The sequence below is a fragment of the Oreochromis aureus genome, linkage group 15 (genome assembly GCF_013358895.1).
Source record: "Oreochromis aureus strain Israel breed Guangdong linkage group 15, ZZ_aureus, whole genome shotgun sequence".
In the NCBI taxonomy this organism is placed as follows: Eukaryota; Metazoa; Chordata; class Actinopteri; order Cichliformes; family Cichlidae; genus Oreochromis; species Oreochromis aureus.
The window spans coordinates 36546919-36569507 of record NC_052956.1 but is presented as its reverse complement, the minus strand read 5'-3'; the positions used below and the strand labels follow the sequence as shown (position 1 = coordinate 36569507).

Here is a 22589-nt window from a genome sequence, read left to right as displayed (position 1 = left end):
CCTCTGCAAATTTTGTACTTTTTTAGCACAATTTTGTCCACAGTCCTGCCTTCTGCTTTTTTCTTTTTTTTTTGTTGAACTCCAACACAAACATTATGCCTTTGCTTAGGAGTAAATTTTGGAAGGAGCTCTCATTTATTTAAAACAGTGTTTTTCCTCCTGCAGATGCAAAACTGCTTCATGTGCCAATATGCCAGGCTTACTAAGGCTGCACATACGAATATTAGCTATATCATTAGCTAATATTAGCTAGGAGGATGAACGAGGTAGCTAAATGGCACACAGTGGTCTGGCCAGTCTGCAAGTACAGCTAGCTAGCTAGAAGCAACTAAAATATTAAATAAAAGTTAATGTGGGAATATTGTGCGATTGTGGAGCTGCTGGTGATTGTCCATCTTAACTACATGTTACCAATAAAACAAGCAAAACGAGTTATGCTTATTTATGCATCACTCTTTAGCTGAAAACAAACCTCTCTCTTTTTTTTGTCTGCATTTGGAACGGACTATACATTGTGAAAGCAGGTACTGCAACGCCAACATCAGGAATACATTATCGAACAAAGGCTTGTGGGGGAGGATACACACATCTCACAGATAATCCATTCATTTTCCGTGCAGTGAATTTTAATTGTGCCAGCCATTTGGCAGAATTAACAACGCACGCCCTACATTGCTAATGCCTCGGCAACAACAGGTCATCGGGAATCTTTCGGCAGCCTGTGTGGAGAAATGCAGTTGGCAAGAACGACGTCTGCGCTGTCACTGTACATTATGAAACATCAAAAGTAAAGTGAAACAAGGCAAAGTGGATGTAAAGCAACTCTAGATTCTGAAAAATAGAATCAGTTGATTGTTTTATAGTCTGAAACACTGCTGGTGCTCAGTTACAGTAGGATGCTGTGTGCATTGTCTTAGAAAGAGTAAGCAGCTGTGTAGCTTCCCCTTCTTCAGGGAGGTGGAGATCACTGGAGAGTGTAATAGTAGACGTGCACGAGGGGGAGACCTGCTGATCCAGGTGTTGATTACTGCCTGGCACCGAGACAGCTGAAGGGAAAGAGAATATGTGCTTAAATGCACATAAAGATATTGTACAGATACATGCACATGCATAGCCTACAGGAAAACACACACACACACACAGGAGGTGCTGTGCCATATTGTTTCCACCGGATGCACACAGCATTATCCTGCCAACCATTCATTTGGAAATCCATGAGACAGAAATTCCTGTTGGGCTGCTGTGCCAGGGTTTATAGTTCAACGCTACAACTGTCTTCTGTTTGAGCCATGACGATGGGCTGAATCAAAGCTCAGGCAACACCCATTTGAAGTTAGACTGACATCTTGGGAGCAGCAGATTGCTCCGTTGTGATCCAATTACAACAACGTGCCTCGGGCCCATTGTACTCCTTTTTTTCATAGCTTAAATCTGTGAGGAGAAACTGTTTTACCCAGAGTTAGCTGTGCCTCCTGAACCATGTGCAAAAAATAAGACTATGACTCTAACTGCAACCAGCTTGTTACAGTTGTTATTTTTAAAAGGTCTAGTTATTTCACAGAGTACATTTCCTTCACAGTTTTTGGGAATATGGAATTGAATTTCGGGGAATTATTCAGTTTTTGTTGCCGAATTATTAAATAATGTAATCTCCCTTATATTTATTTACTTTACCAAATAATCATGTTTTTGCAGCTGTTTTCCTCATTTTAAAAAACATATGATAAAAGTCACCATTCATTTAACAGCCTCATGCACAAACTCTATCGTAGTCCACATCGACAGAACAACAATAAAGGAAAAGTGAGAAAACAGGACTGCAACCAATCATTATGTCCACAGTTATTTCTGATGTTTATTTTCTTCCATAAACAGCTGCTCGGTTTATAAAATGGTTCTGTATAAGACTGCGACAGGCATTTAATTGATGACCATAATAATAATTTAATAACCGGTTACACCACACTTTTTGATGTGTATATTTCAAGCTCCACAAAAAAACTCGGGGCCAAAACTGAGTTAGTTTTCTCCTGACCTTCACAGTCCAAAAGCTTAAATTACTCAGTTGGCACCCGTTATGTGATGTTCTGGTCCAGTTAGCAGGCTGTAATTTAATGCAGTGCAATCTCCTCATATGTATGCCCACAAATGCATTGTTCTCTTTACCTACCTTTTCACTTTCAATTAGAGCTGGTCTGCATAATGACTTTTTAAGGCGTATATTTTCAGAATGTAAATACAGAGATATGTTAAATATGATAATCTCGCTTAAAATGATAAAGTTGCGTCACGTAGCCAGTTTCTTACGTAACGCCAAGCCAGTTTTGAAACTTCCCCTGCAATCTAGGCTCAGCTCTCCATGTGTGATACACAAACCCAGCACCGCTGGCTCACACGTTCTTCTGCAACATGGAGGGAAACCCGCTGGATGCAGTTTTTTTCTAGATGCTTCACATTTTGAAAGATCAGATGAGCAAAAAAAAGAAACTAAAAACATCTGTAGAATAAAAGCCATAAACAGCTTCCATCCAAAAAGAGAAGTACTTTAGATCTTTTCCACTATTTACAACAGCACCATAAACTGCAGAGTATTAAACCCAACTGCAAAGCATTCACAGTCTGAAGTTTTCTGCTCCAAAACAAAGCACAGCCTAACAAAAGCATCATTCACACATGCTGTGCCTTATAACAAGAAAAATTCCTCACCACATCACTAAAGCTACAGATATTATAATCGAGTGACAGAACCCACTCTTCAATCCAGTTAATGTACGACGCCTTTCATGTTTGATCTCTAAACAAACGTTAAGATCATCACATTTTCCTTACTGTGAATAAATGCAGTCGGATTTTACGTGGCCTCCATATTTCCACACTACGCTGCCCACCAGGTCTTCAGATCTTTGTGAGGTGACTGAAAAGTACAGGGGTGCGTTCCAATCAGGAGGCTCGTGGCAAGGTCATTTCTTCACCCAGCAGTGTGACTGCAGAAAAACAAGTGTTTTGTTTGCTTGTTCTTGTTTTTTTTTTCTCCTGAAAATCCTTACACCATTCAGCTGGTATGCTCTTTGCAAAGCCATCGCTAGTGTGTATGGCTGCTGGTAACAGTTAAGGAAAAATCAGAATTCTCCCAATCAATTCCTCAAGAAAGGACAACAGTGATTTGTCTGCAGCCATTTTGCCTGTCAGAGATGTTTAACTTCCTTGTGCGTAATGGCTCTTATGCTCTGGGTAAACAGCCATTACTAGCCTGTTTATTTGGAAGGAGGGGCTCACTGTGGATCTGACCCGGTTTTCAAATGACAACTCATACCGGAGAGATGAAGGGGTGGGGGGGGTGAAAAGAAAGTAGAGAGGAAGACCCAATTTATTTTGAGTAATTGGCTCCACTTGAGCAAACACCCTTTCCTCGCCCCGTGGCTGTCTCGATCCAAGGCTGTACCAGCAGCAAAAATATCCCTTCCTATGTTCAGCTACACACAGTAGTTATAAAAAGAACAATGAATGTTGATGACTGATAGTGTTTTACAAAATTACAAATTTACAGTAGCAAAAATGACAAATATGAATGTTAAAGGAGATTAGAAGTATTTTTTCACATAGATTTTTACAAATATTTTCCCCCTTATGTGCCTAATTACTTTACTCCGTATAACACACTGATAAGCTGATATCTGATATCCTTGGACTGTCAAGCATGATTGCTTGTTTAAACATGCTGCTTCACGACTTGGACTTGGACACAATGTAGCCGCATGTTCACCTTTGTTTCCACTGCAGTTAAAGCAAGGAAACGCCAACTGTAACGGTACACTGCTTCTCTTTCACAAAAGCAAACAAATGAAGAAATCAATCAAAATCCGATAAGCACTTTCAGCGCTGAAGTGGAAAAACACACTGTTGTTGAGGCGGTCAGGTTGTCAGATGACATGATAACTTGCAGGGAAGGTCCGGTTCTTTCACTGAGCCGTGTACACCTTTCAACGTCAAAGCGTCCTGCGACCCCACCAGCAGGACTGTCCTGTACAGGAAAGAGGAAGCCCCCTGAAACAATATACCTCGCCTATTGATAAGTGAGACAATTCTGGGCCTCTTGATAATTTGCACAGGGCCAAGCTGGTGGAGGCCATTGCCTCGGGATGTCTGTGGGCATGTGGGGTGACATGGGGGTGAGTAGAGGTTATGCTGGATGCCCTGAAGCGGTGTCACTGCAGGGTCACTCTAGTAATTTTGGAGATGTGAGTCTCCTCAAATATGTTGGGATGTGAGGCTTTTTTAATGTTTGAATCTTGCATATTGGTAACCCATGCTGACTCACACACCTCATGGCTCTGTCATTCCATTGCAGTTGCAACAAATGAAAAAGGAAGTATTTTTCTGTGGCTCCATAAAAGAGTTCATAGGGTCAAGTGGCCATCCCCAAGGCATATTTAACTGCCTAAACTCAAATGAAGACAAACACTCAGCCCTAATTGCTGCCTGGAAACACTCATAAGGTGTTAAAGCATGTCCTGTGGCTGATCACGAGCCAGTTATTCACTGGACTGTGTTCCTGTATTTATGCATGTAAGACCAGTTAAAACTTGCACGTCCTCTCGGGTTTTACTAGCATTCAGTTTGACTGGACGCTACTGAGACAAGTGGAAAGTGCATGTACGCACACTCACAAGGAGGTGCACATACACGGGAAACTTCTGTAGTCTTTTCTGTAGAGGTCTTCTGTGTAACTCGGAAATCCTTATTACACAGCTTTAAAAACAATATTAGGGCAACTATAGGGTGAAGTCCATTGAATCTGCAAATATTTTAGGTTGTTTGTGAGTGATCTTTTTTCCTTTGGCGTTGCAGGGAGATTCTTGTGCAATAACAAGAGAATTATGACATCCCATTCCCTGGTTACACCCTCTCTACCCATCTCTTTTTGCTTCTCTGTGATGCATTCATGCTAAAGTTTCAAAGCAGTAGCCTACTTAGCATGTAGCTAGTCTGCAGAATAGGAGGGAGGATAAATTATTAAGTTATTTTACATATCTTAAGGTAACTTCAGATGGAATTTTTTCAAAAAGGTCAATAACAGCCAATACAGATAAAATGTGTCTGTGGGCTGAAGGTACAGAGGAAAATAAAACTGATGGATGGAGAAAAAGACAAACATGAGAGATTATTTTCAAAGGAAAGAACTATCCAGCAAATTTTATAAACTAGGAACTGAAATCTTACCTGTCATGTCATCATTATTCAAAGGTTGTATGAAAATGCTGTACTTGGGAGTGTGGTACATTTTAGTGCAGGCTAAACTGGTTAGTTTGCACTAGTGAAGTTTACAATGACACCCTGTGCTGGACCAGTATAGATCAGGCTGTGTTGTTCAGTTACATTCAGGGTGGCAGATATCAGTTTAAATTTAAGGTAATGATGCTGATTAGATTCGCTCTACATTTTATACAAACTTTATGTTGTCTAGTGGTCTGGAAATCAGCCTCATAGCTTGTGAAACATCTGCTTATATGTTTTTGTGTGATTGGCTAATTCCCCAAAGAGCAGCAAATATCAGATGTTATGATTCAGTGTTATGGATATTTTTGTACTGTGTTTTTTGGTCTGTCACACCAGAGGGTGGCATAGTTTGTGTCCTGTGTTATTGCTGCTATGTGAGTTCCAGGTGGAGGCTGACCATTGGTGGAGGACTGGGAGAGGCCGGCTATAAATGAGGACCCTGCTCAACTGGCGCGCCCCCCGCCCGCCTACTTCCTGTTCCCAACGAACTGTGCATGTGGCTGCGTGTGAATTTGTATTCTGGAAGCTTTTTCCGTGTTGTAAATAGTGTTGTATATAGATGTAAATAGTTGTCAATATTTAATTTTACTCGGTAGCTGTAGGGGTGAGAAGCCATTTTTTCTTTGGGAACCTTTTCTCCTGTTTTTGGTTAGGGAGGCAGGTAAGACACCTGTAATTTTCTTTTGGGGTTTTCTGTGAAGATAAGCCAGCTGCATTTCGTTTCTAGAGTTTTTGGTTTGTTGTTTTGGCCATGCTCACCCTGATGCCCGCTACCTTTTGGGCCTTAATAAACTGACTGGCTGTTGTGAAATCCGTGGCAGTTGTCTTTTTGGTTCGTCTTCCTTGAGAGCAGGGAGTGTGGGGGCAGTTCTCCTTATTTTTATTTTCGTTATGTTGCACGCCGGGTTTCCCTGGGTTGGGGTGTAACACAGAGAAGGGTCACAGGTCAGCTGATCACGACCTGTACACAAAGAAAAATCAACTGCAGCTCGAAAAACAAGTTATTACATAGCTTAATTAAAAGAAATTGCTTTCCCTCTGCTGCACTGTTACACCTGATCTTGGGGTTTCTCCACCTTCAAGTTTTATTTTAACCCCTGAATGTGGCTTCATTGTGATTAACAAGACATTGGTGCCAACCATCGCCTCACAACAGGAAGCTCCTGGGTTCCAATCCACCACCTCACTAAGGCCTTACTGTGTGGGGTTTGCAGGTTCACCTGTATCTGTGTGTGATAGGCCTGGACATGGATGGACAATGACTTCACTGTAGTCAAATTACCTCCAAAGTCACCAGATCTCAATCTAACAGAGCACCGCTGGGAAGTTGGAACACAGGAGATTTGTATATGGACCAAAATCTCAAAGGGATAGTTTAGCACCTTGTTGAAACAATGCCATGATGAATTTAGACAGTTTTGAAGGCAAAAGGAGGACTACTTGGTACTGTCATGGTGTACATAATAAAGTATCTGGTGAGCATATTTATTTCTATTTGGCCTTGTACAAAGAGAACGATTACATATATGCATTGGGGGGTTTATATGATGGATGCTTTCTTGGCTTGGTGAATCCGCTGCCTGCAGCTGCTCAGATCCAGTAAGTAGTCTGGCACATCATCCCCTGTAAAGCAATAAATATGTGTTTTTACACTTTTTTCCTCTGAATCACAAAAGTAATAATTATTGAGCTCTAGAGGTTCTCATGGTTTGATTTGTAAACCTCGAGACAGAAGATAGTTGTTTTACCTTGATGCTGGGTTAAGCTACCGCAGCTTGTTTCATGGACAAAAAAGAAATGATTATCAATCAGTCTCATCTCTCTCCTTGCCAAAAATAAATTAGTTTCTGTCTTTCCTACAGTTGATTGCGATACTTCAATGATCGAGCAGAGGTCTGTCTTTTAATATCAAATGTAGCATCTTTTTTTTTTTTACTGCTGTTAACAGTTGAGACAGACATGATAATCCTACGATGTAACTCTTCTTTGTCCTTCTTAACTTTTATCCCCAGCCTCACAGAAAGTTATTCACTGCTCCACAAAGCCCCATAAAGATTGGTCAAACCAGATGTCTTCAACAGCTCAGAATCCCAGGCCGCTATAAATCATGACTGCCTCCACTTTGTCCTTATTGTCAATCAAAGCCACATCCTAAGTGGCGACTCATGACAGCATGAATCTTTCCACACTTTATACCGCCCTGTACTTCAATTTTACAGGTTTTACTCTATTCCCTTTTTGTGTTACTATAAAGTTGATAGGCCCACTGCAACATTAGTAATAGCTCTTTGAAAAAAAATGACGCTTCACTTGCACTGACAGCACATGAATGGGCAGAAACTATTATTCTTGGACATGAAGCTGACTGTCACATTTTTTTCCTCCCCCAGTTAAAAGTGGGCTTTGTAAACAGACGTAGAAAGGTTTGACAGTTTCTACAGGGACTACAGCCCATCAGAGGTCTTATTAAAACAGGTAAAAATATCAGCATAAGGATTTTGCCCCACTTTTCCACAGGCATAAGAAGAAAAGGAATGCAAGGTTGGAGATGGATTTGAAGCCCACGCATTAAATGGTGTGGTCTAGCCTGTTTATAGCTGTTGGATCCTTTCCACCACATCATTTCTTTATTTCCATGGTTCAGCTTTGTCTGCGCACTGTCACTTTTGAGTGTTTACATGAACCGTTGTGGTCAGCCATATTCACTTGTGCACACACACTGCACCTCCTCGGGGTTTTTATCCTAACAAGGACCTTGCAGGTTTTTTTTTAAGTGAAATGGAAAGTTAAGTTCCTAAGAAAGAAAAAAAAAAAAAAGAAATCACAGGCAGAAGAATTTTGAATTTTGCTGGTCCACCGGTCAGAAACCAAACATCTCTGAAGATATGATTGATGTCGTTTGGGGCTGCTGGGCTGTAAAAATCTCAGTTCTGGTAACATCACTTCAGGGTGTTAAAGTTGACACGGGTTCATTGCCAAAACGTTGACACCCTTGTCTCTCCCTTCAGCAGCCTCTTTGGTTTGACCTGCCACAACAGATGAACCAGAGCCAGCACTGGTGATGTCACCCCGTAGACATCACGTAAAGAAAAGTGCCATCGCCAAAAAGAAAGTGGAAAGTGTCTCTACCCCCAAAATGTGCTTTGAGTGCTGACTTAGAGCAGGAGAGCGCTATCTAAGTAATAGTGCATTTAATATTTACCACATTTGTTTTGTCTACAAATGTCTCTATTGATTCTGCAGATATTTGCCTTCTTTACAACAGCTGGAGAAAACTATCAACTCTCTTCATAAACTGCGGCACCTGAAGATTAAGCACTCAAGATTAAGTACTCCTTTTTGGTACATCTCCCTCTTTACTACACTCTAGGTAAACATCAATATAACCAGAGTATGTTAAAATGTACTTTCCGATTTCTCTGTGTAACTTTAAAAACTGTTATTAGAAGTGAAAATTTTAAGAACTATACAGTGCAAACTGCGACTGGATTAGGCTGAGACAAAAATAAAGCGACTTGGAAAGCAGATGCACTCTATTAATGGCTGTACTGATAATATCTCAGCAGCCATTTGGCCATTTGGATTAGAAGCAGCTACATAATGCCAGTGCTTATTACGTTCTCTGACAGTGGAAGTGGGAATCTCATACTCCTGGTAAGCCTTAGTCATTACTGCTCAGTATGGGAAGGTTTCTAATGGTGTGTTTAGCAGCCTTCATTTGTATTTACTTACTTGAATATACACTAATCTCCCACCACATTTAACACTCTAATATAGTGTGGGTATGCTGCCAAGGCAGCTCTGACTCTTTGAGGCACAGACCCCTCGGAGGTGTTCTGTTCTGCTTGGTGTTGGGATGTTAGTGGGACAACGTTTGGATTCTGTGGGTTGTGAGATAAGGTCTTTGTGGATCTGAATTTTTCTGGCACATCCTGGAGTTACTTGATTGAACTGAGATTTGGGGAGTTTGAAGACCAAATCAACACACAAGGCTATGCTGTGTTCCTGTTAGTCAATCATAAGATGTTTTCTAAGTGGTGTTTATATATATATATATACCCATATGGAAAAGAAATAGTAAAAACTTATAAAAGACTTGCATAAGATGTGACCTACTTCATATAGTGAATCATATAAGGCTTATATGATTTACTCATGAAAGTGGCCACTTTCTCATTACTTTCATATATTGTTTTAGGAAGTATCCAAAACATGCAAATTTCATTTATATAATTTTTCAAGGGATCTTATATCTGTTTTCACTCTTGTATGCTTTTCATACAAGTTTCACACAAGATAGATACAAACTTTATAAGATATATATATCTTTATAAGATTTATATATATATTTTGTATGTATGGGTATATATATATATATATATATATATATATATATATATATATATATATATATATATATATATATATATATATATATATATATATATATATACAGGAGTGCAGAATTATTAGGCAAGTTGTATTTTTGAGGAATAATTTTATTATTGAACAACAACCATGTTCTCAATGAACCCAAAAAACTCATTAATATCAAAGCTGAATGTTTTTGGAAGTAGTTTTTAGTTTTAGCTATTTTAGGGGGATATCTGTGTGTGCAGGTGACTATTACTGTGCATAATTATTAGGCAACTTAACAAAAAACAAATATATACCCATTTCAATGATTTATTTTTACCAGTGAAACCAATATAACATCTCCACATTCACAAATATACATTTCTGACATTCAAAAACAAAACAAAAACAAATCAGCGACCAATATAGCCACCTTTCTTTGCAAGGACACTCAAAAGCCTGCCATCCATGGATTCTGTCAGTGTTTTGATCTGTTCACCATCAACATTGCGTGCAGCAGCAACCACAGCCTCCCAGACACTGTTCAGAGAGGTGTACTGTTTTCCCTCCTTGTAAATCTCACATTTGATGATGGACCACAGGTTCTCAATGGGGTTCAGATCAGGTGAACAAGGAGGCCATGTCATTAGTTTTTCTTCTTTTATACCCTTTCTTGCCAGCCACGCTGTGGAGTACTTGGACGCGTGTGATGGAGCATTGTCCTGCATGAAAATCATGTTTTTCTTGAAGGATGCAGACTTCTTCCTGTACCATTGCTTGAAGAAGGTGTCTTCCAGAAACTGGCAGTAGGACTGGGAGTTGAGCTTGACTCCATCCTCAACCCGAAAAGGCCCCACAAGCTCACCTTTGATGATACCAGCCCAAACCAGTACTCCACCTCCACCTTGCTGGCGCCTGAGTCGGACTGGAGCTCTCTGCCCTTTACCAATCCAGCCACGGGCCCATCCATCTGGCCCATCAAGACTCACTCTCATTTCATCAGTCCGTAAAACCTTAGAAAAATCAGTCTTGAGATATTTCTTGGCCCAGTCTTGACGTTTCAGCTTGTGTGTCTTGTTCAGTGGTGGTCGTCTTTCAGCCTTTCTTACCTTGGCCATGTCTCTGAGTATTGCACACCTTGTGCTTCTGGGCACTCCAGTGATGTTGCAGCTCTGAAATATGGCCAAACCGGTGGCAAGTGGCATCTTGGCAGCTGCACGCTTGACTTTTCTCAGTTCATGGGCAGTTATTTTGCGGCTTGGTTTTTCCACACGCTTCTTGCGACCCTGTTGACTATTTTGAATGAAACGCTTGATTGTTCGATGATCACGCTTCAGAAGCTTTGCAATTTTAAGACTGCTGCATCCCTCTGCAAGATATCTCACTATTTTTGACTTTTCTGAGCCTGTCAAGTCCTTCTTTTGACCCATTTTGCCAAAGGAAAGGAAGTTGCCTAATAATTATGCACACCTGATATAGGGTGTTGATGTCATTAGACCACACCCCTTCTCATTACAGAGATGCACATCACCTAATATGCTTAATTGGTAGTAGGCTTTCAAGCCTATACAGCTTGGAGTAAGACAACATGCATGAAGAGGATGATGTGGACAAAATACTCATTTGCCTAATAATTCTGCACTCCCTGTATATATATATATATATGAACCCCATTAGCTTCCACAATAGTGGTTGCTAGGGCCCAAGCCTTCAAGTATAACCTAATAAAACCTTACACAATAAAGTAGATGCAAAAATGTCCACATAATTTGGCTCTTACATTGACAGTAATGTTTTACAATGGTAAGTATATAAGCATGCAAATATCAATAACATTGAGGCACATTACACAAGAATCGAAAACAGGTCACAACAAAACAATATTTACAACTATTAAAAACGTTGTTAACAGGCTTTTAAATGTTTGTTTTTTTTAATTAGGAATAGTAGCTATTTCTCTAATTGTGTAAGGCAGTTTATTCCACTTAAAAGATGATCTGAGGGTTGTGGAGCAACTTGAGCAGCCGAGGGAGGTCACTGCTTTGTTGTTTTCTTCTCTGCAACAATGCTAAAGTTGGTTCTAGGCGTCAAAGTAACATCACTATGAAGAGCAAAACCCAGCAGCACACATCTGCTTGCTAATATTTAAAAGCAAAAATAACAATGAAACGTAAGTATACTTATATTTATATGTTTACTGTGCAATTTACAGGGACATCATTCGCAAAAATGCCACAAAGAAAAAAAAAGAAGACATTTTTCTTGCCCAGGACGAAAATATCACAATGCTTCTTCTTTAATCTTAAATTTACTCTGAAACCTGAAGACCTGCCCAATCCAAAGATCTGTATCACAAAATTTCCCCTTTCTTCACCGAGCCGACAGCTTCCTATTCATACTCGGTGCTAACTTTCCTTATGACAGCCTCACCAGTCATAGTTGCTTCGTCATGTATTTATGTGAGAGGATCTATGGGCACTAAGATTCCTGTGTGGCCTCCAGGGCCTGATCCTGGTCAGGTCGCCTTTCCTCCCATCACTCTTGGCTTGTCTTCAAGATTCTTTCAGAAGCTGCTTTTCAATAATTCCTGACAGTGGATCAAAGTGGGATACACCAAACCTTCTCCTGTCTCACAGAGTCTGGTACGCTTCCTCTTTTTAAGGCCCACCACCAGCCTCACCCAGAAGTGATCTGATTAGATCACTTCTGGGTGAGGCTGCGCCAGAGGTAGAAGTGTCAGCACCTACACGTACATACGTCAGTTAGTTAGTTGAAACCTGTAACACAACACTGCTGCAACACACTCGAGGGACAATGTGATTCCTATGCTCTCTTTAAAGAAGAAAACAGAACTTTGTGCTTGTGGAGGCTACAGCAAGGGACGAGTGGTAAAAATATACATAACTGAACTTCCACAGGTATACAGAGAAATAAGCATTAAGATTCAAGTAGGGGAGGGGACCATCAAAGAACGCTTCCTGGATGTCAGATGGGGTGAAAGGAAAGAGTGAGGAGGAGGAGGAGGATGGCTGTAAGGAGTTTCTGAAAAAAAAAAAATCCCTGGTTCCAAACAGCAAACGCATGACCTGAAAAAAGGGAGTCTTACCTTTCAAGGATGAAAGGGTGGCAGCACTTAAAGTCAACTCAGTTGAGGTAGTCTTGCACTGCCTCGAGTCTAAGAAATGAGTCAGCATGATGTTTGCAGGAAAATTCAAAGAAGGATGGGTGGCCTGCTTCCAGTCATATGTTTTAATTAAAAAAGCTAGGTGAGCATGCTTCAGGTCTTGCTACAGCCACGTGTTTCTGCACAGTTAGGCGCAGGGTGTCGAAGGAGCATGTCTTTGAGTGAGTTTGAGTTTTTCTCTCTGCTGTCTCGGCCTGCACTTTTCTGCCTCTCTCAACACCTCGGTGCTTTACCCACCCCCCAAAAACTGCATCCGTCTGAAGCGCTCGCTGAGAACAAAGGGGAAAAAGCGTACAAACAATATCGGCTTTAATTTTTCATTTCAGACGCGGTAATCTGCGAGAGAGTGACGGCTTCCTGGAATGTGCCTTTCTGTTTTGATATCTCCCAATGAAACGGTAATGATATGCTCCCTCCATCTGGATCCAGTTGTCAGTCTGCGCCAGAGGTAGAAGTGTCAGATGTTATTATTATTTTCTGTGTCTGATGTTTAGGTCTGGTCATAGATGAAGGAAGGTCACTTGGCATACCTCGCGTGCTCTTCTGTAATTATGGAGTCACTTGTTAAAGGTCATGTAACGTGGCATCACAGGGCAACTCATCCTCGTGCTGCACAGGAAAAAAAAATAACAAAGCTATCAGAGCACCAAGCTCCAAAAACTGACCACAAAAGAGCACGAGTGTTGCATTTGAACACGTTTCTCCCAAATACCAAGAATGATAGTTTGTCGTTTGGATGTCTACAGTCTGTATATATTTATTTCAATACATTTAGTCTTTAAGGTGAGGATTTTTACTTTCAGCAAAGGCTGATTTTATTTTCCTATTTTAAAAATATTGTAAAAAATATGCATGCCAAAGCCTCCTGACAGAGCATCATACAAACACGACTGATAAAACACTGATGACTTTGTTTTGCATTGGTGCTGATGAAGCTTGCAAAATTATATTTTGGATGTCAATCTTTTTTTTCTTTTTTTTCAGAGTTCATCTTCCCAGGAGAAGAAACTCACAGCAGGGGAGGCATACAGTGACAAGGCTGTCTGCCAGCCTACTAACTCCATGATTGTTTCCAGACAAGTGTAGTTGCCCCCTGGACAGCACGTCTCTCAGTTCTAGAGTAATGGCCAATTACCAGGAGGCAGTTTGTTGAAAGGATGCAGCCAGGAATTACATATGGCTTCAAACAGCCCTCAGATCCAAACATGTGCTCTCAAACAAACTACCTTGGTAGATGAAATACATTTGAAGGAAACCAAACTGCCTCTTGAGCATCGAGTGACAGTTGAGAAATGCCCGAGTTATGAGTGAAACGAGAACTGGGATACTTTGCGTTTTATTTTAACACTAACCAGATAGAGTTTTCTAGGTTGGAACGGAGAGATGCTTGATGACATGTGCCGTGTTATTATTTCCATGCATTCAGCTTTTGTCTTTGTGTAGTCTGGGGTGTTGGAATTTGCTAGTTAAATGTGGCATTTGAATGTGGAACAGTGTGGTTACACACATCAAGGAAAGGATGCATTACTATTCATTCATCCATTACCCAGAGATGGTTTTTGTATGTGTGTGTGTTTTGTTTTTTGACATGACACAAATTTGACTTTTGCCATGTGGAAGTTGACGTGTAACTTGCACCTGCAGTCCTTTTTAAAAAGGCTCAACATAAGCAAAAATAAATAAATAAGTCATTTTCAGGACACCTATGGGGATTCAAAGCAGCTTCGTCTGCTGATGTGTCAGGACTGAAAGCCCAACATATCACCCAATACAGAACTGCTGCTTTTACAACCGTCCATTGTCAGGGGGAAAAAAAAGATATACGAAGCAGCAAAATTCTCCCTCATCCATTTACTCTGGTTAAGTGGTCGCAGCCAGCACACCAAGTGTTTGCCAGATGTTTTATGCAACCTTTCATTTTTTACCAATTTTTGGGAAACATTAAAAAAGTTCACATGAAAACTATGGGTAAAAGGCACTCTGCCCAAGCAGTGCTTCTCACACACCTTAAACATGTAATGAAAGAGAATACAAACAATTGTTAAAAATACATTATGGTGTTATTTCAAGATGAAACTCAAACAGATTTGTTTTTATTCTTTGTTGCATAGATTCAACAAGGTGCTGGAAACATTCCTCAGAGATTTTGGGTCATACTGACACGATAGCGTCATGCAGCTGCTGCACATTTATCCGCTGCACATCCATGATATGAATCTCCTGTGACTTTGGAGATGGTGTAAGTGAAGCGAACGTATTATTGTGTTAAAGAAGATATACGGCTTTGTGACATGGCGGACTGTGCCATTGGTGGACTCTGGTCATAAAAACTTGGGCAAAACGGTACTCATCATTTGAACAATGCTTAGTTGCTAAAACGTGCCAAGAAATTATCCCTCAAACAATTAGACCATCAATCTAAACCATTGCTAAAAGAGACGATCTTTTACGTTGTTTGGAAACAGAACCTGAGATTCAATGTTTTTTCTAGTCTTCTGTTATTCAGTTTTGATGAGTAGTGTTAACTCTAGCCTTAGTTTCCTGTTTTTAGCTAATAGGAGCAGCACTCAGTATGGTCTTCTGCTGCTATAGCAGAATGCTCTTCTGCATTCTTTGGCTGTAATGAGAGGTTATTCAAGTTACTGTTGCCTTCCTATCTGTTAGAAGCTGTTTGGCCATTTTACTTTGAGCTCTGGCATCAGCGAGGCCGCTCACTGGGTATTTTCTGTTTTTCGGACCATTCCCTGTAAACCCTAGAGATCAGCAGTTTCTGAAATGTTCAGACTACCCTGTCTGGCACCAGCAGCCCGCCATGTTCAAAGTTGCTTAAATTACCTTTCTTTTCAATTCTGATGCTGAGTTTGAACTTCAGCAGGTGGTCTTGACGATGTTTACATGTCTAAATGCATTTATTTGCTGCCATGTGATTGGCTGATTACATATTTGCACTAACAAGCAACTGAACAGGTGTACATGATACATTAGTCAGTGAGTGTATGATTTAGTAATTATTTGTAACAGCTGTGAGATTAAATAAAAATCATTAAAATATGAAACTGCACACATTTATAGTAAAGTCATAGTAAAATCAGTGGAAATAATGTTAACAAATTAAAAAAGGGTCTACATCAAGAGTCACATTCTGCAATACTTTGGTTTTTCTAATATAAATACATTATAAATATATGGGAGCAATTCTAATGTTGCAAAATCTCACACATAAAATTCCCCAAAAGCTGTTAGTCTTTGACACTAGGACTGGTTTTCAACCCAAGAGTTTCAGACTAAACATCAAACTCTTTGACCTTTGACCTGGTCATTATACCAAAGTGTGTGTTTAAAGTTTGAATTAAAATGCAGTGCTCATGTGTCAGCTCGCCATAGCCACAGTTGCTTTTTCTTAGGACTGATATAGAGCAGGTGGACACATGATCGGCTGGCCGATCAAGATTTTTTTCGCAATTCTAAATAAAAAAAAACAAAAACAAAACAAAACACTAATATCAAAGGTATATAAAGGCATATAACAAACCAGGCTAAACAGATATTCTTACAAATAAATCCATATACATTATTAAATTGATTTCACAATTTTATGCCTTATAAAATCTGAACCTTTTAAATGACTCAAACCAAGGTGGTGGACTTCAAGGCAGACTTTCTCATAGATGCAATCACTGGAACTGCAGTAAGCTAGCAATTTCAACATCTGTGTCACAAGTAATGGTTACATTCATATGGCCACTGTGGCAAACCTCAAAATATTTTTCCATATTCTAGATGAAGCGTTTCCACATTTATATCATCTGCAATTTTCGTCTACAGCCCGACTTGTGTGATTTTTTTTTTTACCACAAATTTGGACAAATTAGGATCTTCCTTTAATCTCTTGATTAGGTGCTGTTGTGATAGTGGATACCCGTGGAGGATGAAGATTGATTGACTCCTCTGATTCAGTTGTGAGAATCCAAACAGTCCCATTTCCTACGGTGATGTCACGATGTTGAAACCAGGTGCAGAGGCCACTGAGTGCATCAGAGAGGCCCACCGTAATTCAACGCACACTTTACAGCTAGTCAGTACGCCTCAATATGATCCTTTAGTGTTTCTTAATAGTGTTAAGCTAAATTCCTTGAGATCATATGTTTCAAATTCAGACTGTTCTTATTTCAATCATCTTAATTGTCGCTGCACCTTTCATTCAGGATTTTGGTTCCTCTGTTTATGAAAATAATATGCTGCCAAGTGTTGTTCAAAATGTTGAAATGAGCACTGGGGCCTAGGGGTGAACTTAAACCTTCATCTTCACATGCATGTGTTGCTGTGGTCTTTTGATGATTTTCCACAGCTATTGCCACATCCCAACAGGAACTGAGAAAATAAAAACATCAGCTAATACTGCCAGCATCCTGTTTTTCTGACTCCAATGTGCTTAAATCCTGTTTCTGAGACCGAGCTTGTTGTTTTTGTATCAAATAAAATTACACACAACCACATAAGCACTCTAAAAAGCATCTATCAATGTCTAATGAATTTCTGGCAAAAATGACTCGATTTGAACCAAAAAATAGTTGCAAAATAAAATCTATAACCCTCGATCAACATTAAACCCCCATTCATTAGGTGACCACTAATCTTCAAAAACATTTTTCTGCATTTGTATGTGCAGAATTTCCAAGCAAGTTGCAAGATTTTCAGTTTGCATTTGTTGTCAGTTTGAATTATTGATTGCTCATCTTTGAGCAACCTGACATTGCGTGCGGTTAAACAGTCTCTCCGGGAAGAGCAAAAGAGGGAAAACGTCTGGCAAAACAGAATATCATCTGACAATGATTTGGCTTTCTTCATTAGCTTTTTAAAGTGTATCTACATCCATAAACGACGACCTGTGCACAGAACGGGAAGTCTTCGCTCAGATGTCTTTTGGCTTCACCAGAAGTCATAATATTGGCTGTTGTCCCCAGAGGCTAAGTCATCAGACTATAGCTGATGGTTTCCCAGATTGGGTGACAGTCTGGAAACCCATCTGGCAGTTGGAGCACTTTAAAGTCATAGTGGCACAGTACCCTGCTGGTTAAACGACTGTAAAAAGAATGAATGTCAAGCATGGGTACACATCGCTGTGAGGTGTGTCAATTGTTGTTACAAAGGGGTATTTTCAAAATTTTGCTGTTTTTGCTTCCAACACCAGCTATTTAATGCAGAACTCCAACAATACATGAATTCAACTTACAAAAATCATCTTTACATTGTAAGCTAAAGACCATAGAAAAACCCAAACGATCAGACAAACCGAGTGAGCAGGCACTTGGCAACTGTGGGCAAGAAAAACTCCCTTTGAACAGGAAGAAACCTCCAGGTGAAGCCACCTGGTGTGACTGGTTGAGGGTGCACAAGGCACACTGTGGAGGAGAGCCAGAGGGAAGGAAAAACTCTGAAAAAGTCACAATTGATCAATTTTGAAGGAATTCAGTATCTGCAGTATAGTTTATGACAATAATATATTTAGAAAGATGAATCTGTCTCATTCATGTTTCTGTGGGTTATCCGAAATCCACAAAATACCTAAAGTCCTACATTCCCATCTGATAATGACGTTTTAATAACTATAATTTATTAATAAAAAACTAAAGTGCTCATTGTATTGTCCACTATGCACCTGTTCTTTAATGCTGTGGAAAATTCCTCTAAGCAGCAGCTCCTCCTACTCCGCTCTTATTTATTTAGGATTTCTCAGCTGGTTATGGTATAATCAGGATAATCCACTCTGACCAGAGCATCAAAATTAGCTCCTACTTTGAAGCAAACGCATAGTGCCTCGTATGTTATTCATCAATAAACATCTGTATACAAGTAAAGTTTATTGTGACATATGGTGGTGCAAGATGGGTAAGAAGGGTGGAATAATAGGAGGGCAGTTTATAACCAGACAGCCGTCCTGCTGTTTCATCAAAACTCCCCATTAAAATTTAGTCTCAGGTCTGGTCTTTTAACTGCTTGCAAAGAGATGGCTCCATACTCTGTCACTGCTGTCTGGGGGATTGTTTATCTGTGCCACAGTGTTGCTATGTCTGGACTCTATAAGGCTGTTCAGCACTGAATTAAAGATGCAGGAGCTCTGGCCTGCAACGCAGCAGTATGTAACCGTATCCTCCCCCCACTGCTCTTGCTCTATCAATCAAACCTGTGACTCGCCGACCCTCTGATGGGATAAATGATTCCAAATCTGACTAAAGCCATTGCTTTGGCACTGAAGGTATAAATCTTGGCCTTTAATTTAATAATGTGAGCCAGGAAGGGTGAGGCACCTGGCCTGTGATTGGCCAGGGGGATGGGAGACAGAGAGAAAAGTCCTTGGGTACTATTTTCTCTTTAGCAGCCTCTGGTAGCCAGGAATCTGGATATCTAATTCAGACCGATAACTCTTGTTGCGAGCTGTGATAAACTGCTCTGCATTTTCTTTAAGTCACTCACCTTCTACCTGAGCCCTTATTGCTTCTCCTTCTCCATTACTTCCTCTTAATCTGTCTTTTGCTGAAGGTTCAAAGGGCTGTTTCCCTCTACTGCAGATGTCTGATTCATCTCCTTTTTAATGTGCAATGTTGGTGGGGGAGGCACAGAGAAAACACAAGCGATGTGTTGAGCCAAGGCTTTTATTCGATTTAACTACCATAATACTTCTTGCAGGCTAAGATCTGGTTTCCCCTTGGCTGGTTTCAATTCAGTGGCCTGTAATCACCATTTCTGATGAGTTTCCACATTATGGCCTTCTGTCATAAGCAACTCTGTCTTCTAAAATATGTTCTAACATTGTAAACTTTGTGAAAGGATCTACGTCAGTCCAAAACACAATTGCTGCTTAAACCCAACCAAGTATGTTTTGCTCCTAAGTTTAACCAAACTCCTTGGTAAGGTTGAGAAAGGCTTTGGCGAACCTTACCATAGAGAGGTGGTTAGATGGTTCTTATGTGTTTTCTGGGTGACTAGTCATACTACATCTGACATGTGCTTGGTTTCCAGAAGAGGACAGAAGAAATGCTATTAAATGGAAAGATATTTTTATTATAAAAATTAAAGTGATGGTAAAAAGACCCTTTCTCATTTTAAGGTTTTATGTAGCAAGTTATCCAGTCCTTCCCAGTGCCTAAATTTATTTTCTGTATGACTTTATCAGTGTCTCTCTTCTTTACAGTGTTGCTTCAGTTCATTGAGGTTAGCAGACATTTGTTTATGCATAGATAACTTAATGTCCCATCACAGCATTTCAGGTCGAGGTCTGGACTTTTACATGGTTTGGTTTGCTTTACTGTGTGGCCCAGTTTGCACCACAAACTGTACGGATGGTCTCTTATTTGACTTGAGGATACTTAGGTATACAGAGGATTTCACGTCATTACTTCATCCACCACCGTATGTGACAGTTGGTATGAGGTTTTTGTGCTGAAATGTTTGGTTTTGGTCAGCTGTGGTGCCGTGTGTTATGGCCAGACATCTCCACTTTGGTCTCCTGTCCAAAGGAAATTGTTCCAGAAGTCTTGTGGTTTGTTCAGATGCAACTTTGCAAACTTAAGCTGTGTTGCCATGTTCTTTTTACAAAGAAGCTTTCTCCTGACAACTGTTCACAATAAGCCATATTTGCTCTTTCTTTTTCTAAATAAAAATGGTCTGTTTTCTAATCCAACTCTCATGAAATTTGACATGTTAACAGACGCTTGTAGAGTCTTAGATGTAGCTCTTGTGTTGTTTGACGTTTCAATGAGGATTGCACACTCTGACCTTCGGGTGAATTTGCTGCAATGTTGTTTCCTCAGAAGGCTGGCAGCTGTCTTGAATGTTTTCTTCTTGTGAATAATGATGGACTTCAAATTGTTTGGAAATAGCCTTATAATCCTTACAGATTGACAGGCAGCAACAATTGGAGGAAAAACATAATAGCTGATGTCTTTCCTCCTTGGTGTGGTGTTAACATAAGCCTGAAAGCTCTAAACCAGCAAACTGTCAGAACTTCTGCTTTTATAGAGGTGCTCAAACTTACTAATGATCAGTTAATCAAGTGGATTTGATTAGCAGCACCTGACTGCTACCTCCTCTCTTCCTATTCCTATGGAAGCAGTAAGGGTGTACTTACTTTTCACACACTGTTCTGCAAACTTTTCGCTTAGTTTTTGTTAAATAATAATGATAGTGTAATATGCCATGCTTTATATTTCATCTGAGGTTGCATTTAACTAGTTTGAGATACTTTCAAAGGCGTGACATCTGACAGTGTAGCAAAGGCAATGCTCCTGTGCCCTGAAGATATTAGGGCCCCAATCAAAATGCCTATCAGCAGGGGTGTTTCTTCTACATTACAACATTTTCACAATGATATTAATAAAGTAGACACATTAGAATTAGAGTTTGACTGTGTTTTATCGTATACATCGAGCTTTTTTTTTGCGAGCTTTTCTTTATGAAATACATTTTATTTACTTTCCTTTTACCTCCTGACCTGAAGTGTTGGGAAGGTTAAAAATTACAACTCTCCCCAAATATTTACTCCGTATTCCTTTAACGTATTCTGAATACTTTGACCTCCTGACCTTGCTACCTGTCATTTGTGCAAAATACCTGTGAACCTGTTGACGTTAACAATGCAACAATACGTTTTTTTCATCCAGTGTTTTATAGAGCATCCCTTTGGTGTGGGTACATTTTAAATTATGTTTAGCAAAATAAAAAAAGAGCATGAAGGGTAGAAGAAAGCAGGATGAGTAAACCAACAGGATTTGAGCAGAGATCTCATTTTACTTTGCTGAGTGCGAGACCTGAAAGATATGGTTAGTGTTTTGTGGAACACGCAGAGAGAGAGCGCGTCACCCTGCAAAAAACCCAAACAGTCCTGACACAATATGAAACAGGAAAGTACCGCCGTGTACCCATTTATATACTCAAAACATTTTCCGATGTCATATAAAATACCTGTGAACCTGGTCTACAATGCAACAAATGTTGAATGAGTGTTTTATAGAATTGTTGATTGATGTGTAGCTCGCATGAAGGGTAGAAGAAAGCAGATGGACCCCAACAGGATTCTCTTTTTTTATTCCATGCTCCATTACATATGTTGTTTTTTGTACAGGAGTGCAAAAACACTAACCACTTATTAAAATTTCTTATAGTGGAAGCTGGTCTAAATCTGTTTTGGGTTTGTGTTAGTCTGTTTTTGGGTTTGTGTTAGTCTGTTTGAAGAAGATGATTATAGGTGAGTTTATAGTACGAGCTTAGATAAATGTATCTGTTCCCCCGACCTCTGGCTGCAGATGTTGTCCAAGGTGCTGATCAAAAGCCTGAATGGTGCTATTAATTTTACTGATTATTGCGATACGCTATTTTTTTGCACGTACAGAGTGAGTCTTTGTGTGCATGCATGTGCGACTTGTCAGGAAGGGGAGAGTTATTATACCTGTGGATTATTTTTATGTCCTGATACCTAAAACCATAGAATGTTTTTTTCTTTTACCATGACTGCATTTGCAATACATCACAAACAAATGTTATGTGTAAGAAAATTTGTTTACTTTGAAAAATATTTGCCATTAAAAATGTAGGTTATTTCAAGAAACGGAAACTAAATTAAGTGTGGAAGTGGACGTCAGAGAAGATGGGCTAAACTCTTATCTATTGATATTCCTAATCAGCGCTTAAGACGGAGCTAACTGTTCCCATATGGCAGGGGTGTGTATTGAAGTGAGCTACATGTGCTGCTTCACAAATTCTTGGGAAGTATTTC

General features: G+C 39.9%; 1 long non-coding RNA gene across 1 annotated transcript; it reads left to right on the top strand.

The window, feature by feature from the left end:
- Window positions 1–12455: 12455 nt before the first annotated feature.
- Window positions 12456–14564, top strand: LOC120433355. Its single transcript, XR_005608514.1, has 3 exons — window positions 12456–12978; window positions 13144–13215; window positions 13802–14564. It is a non-coding gene; the product is annotated as an uncharacterized LOC120433355 (long non-coding RNA).
- Window positions 14565–22589: the final 8025 nt, after the last annotated feature.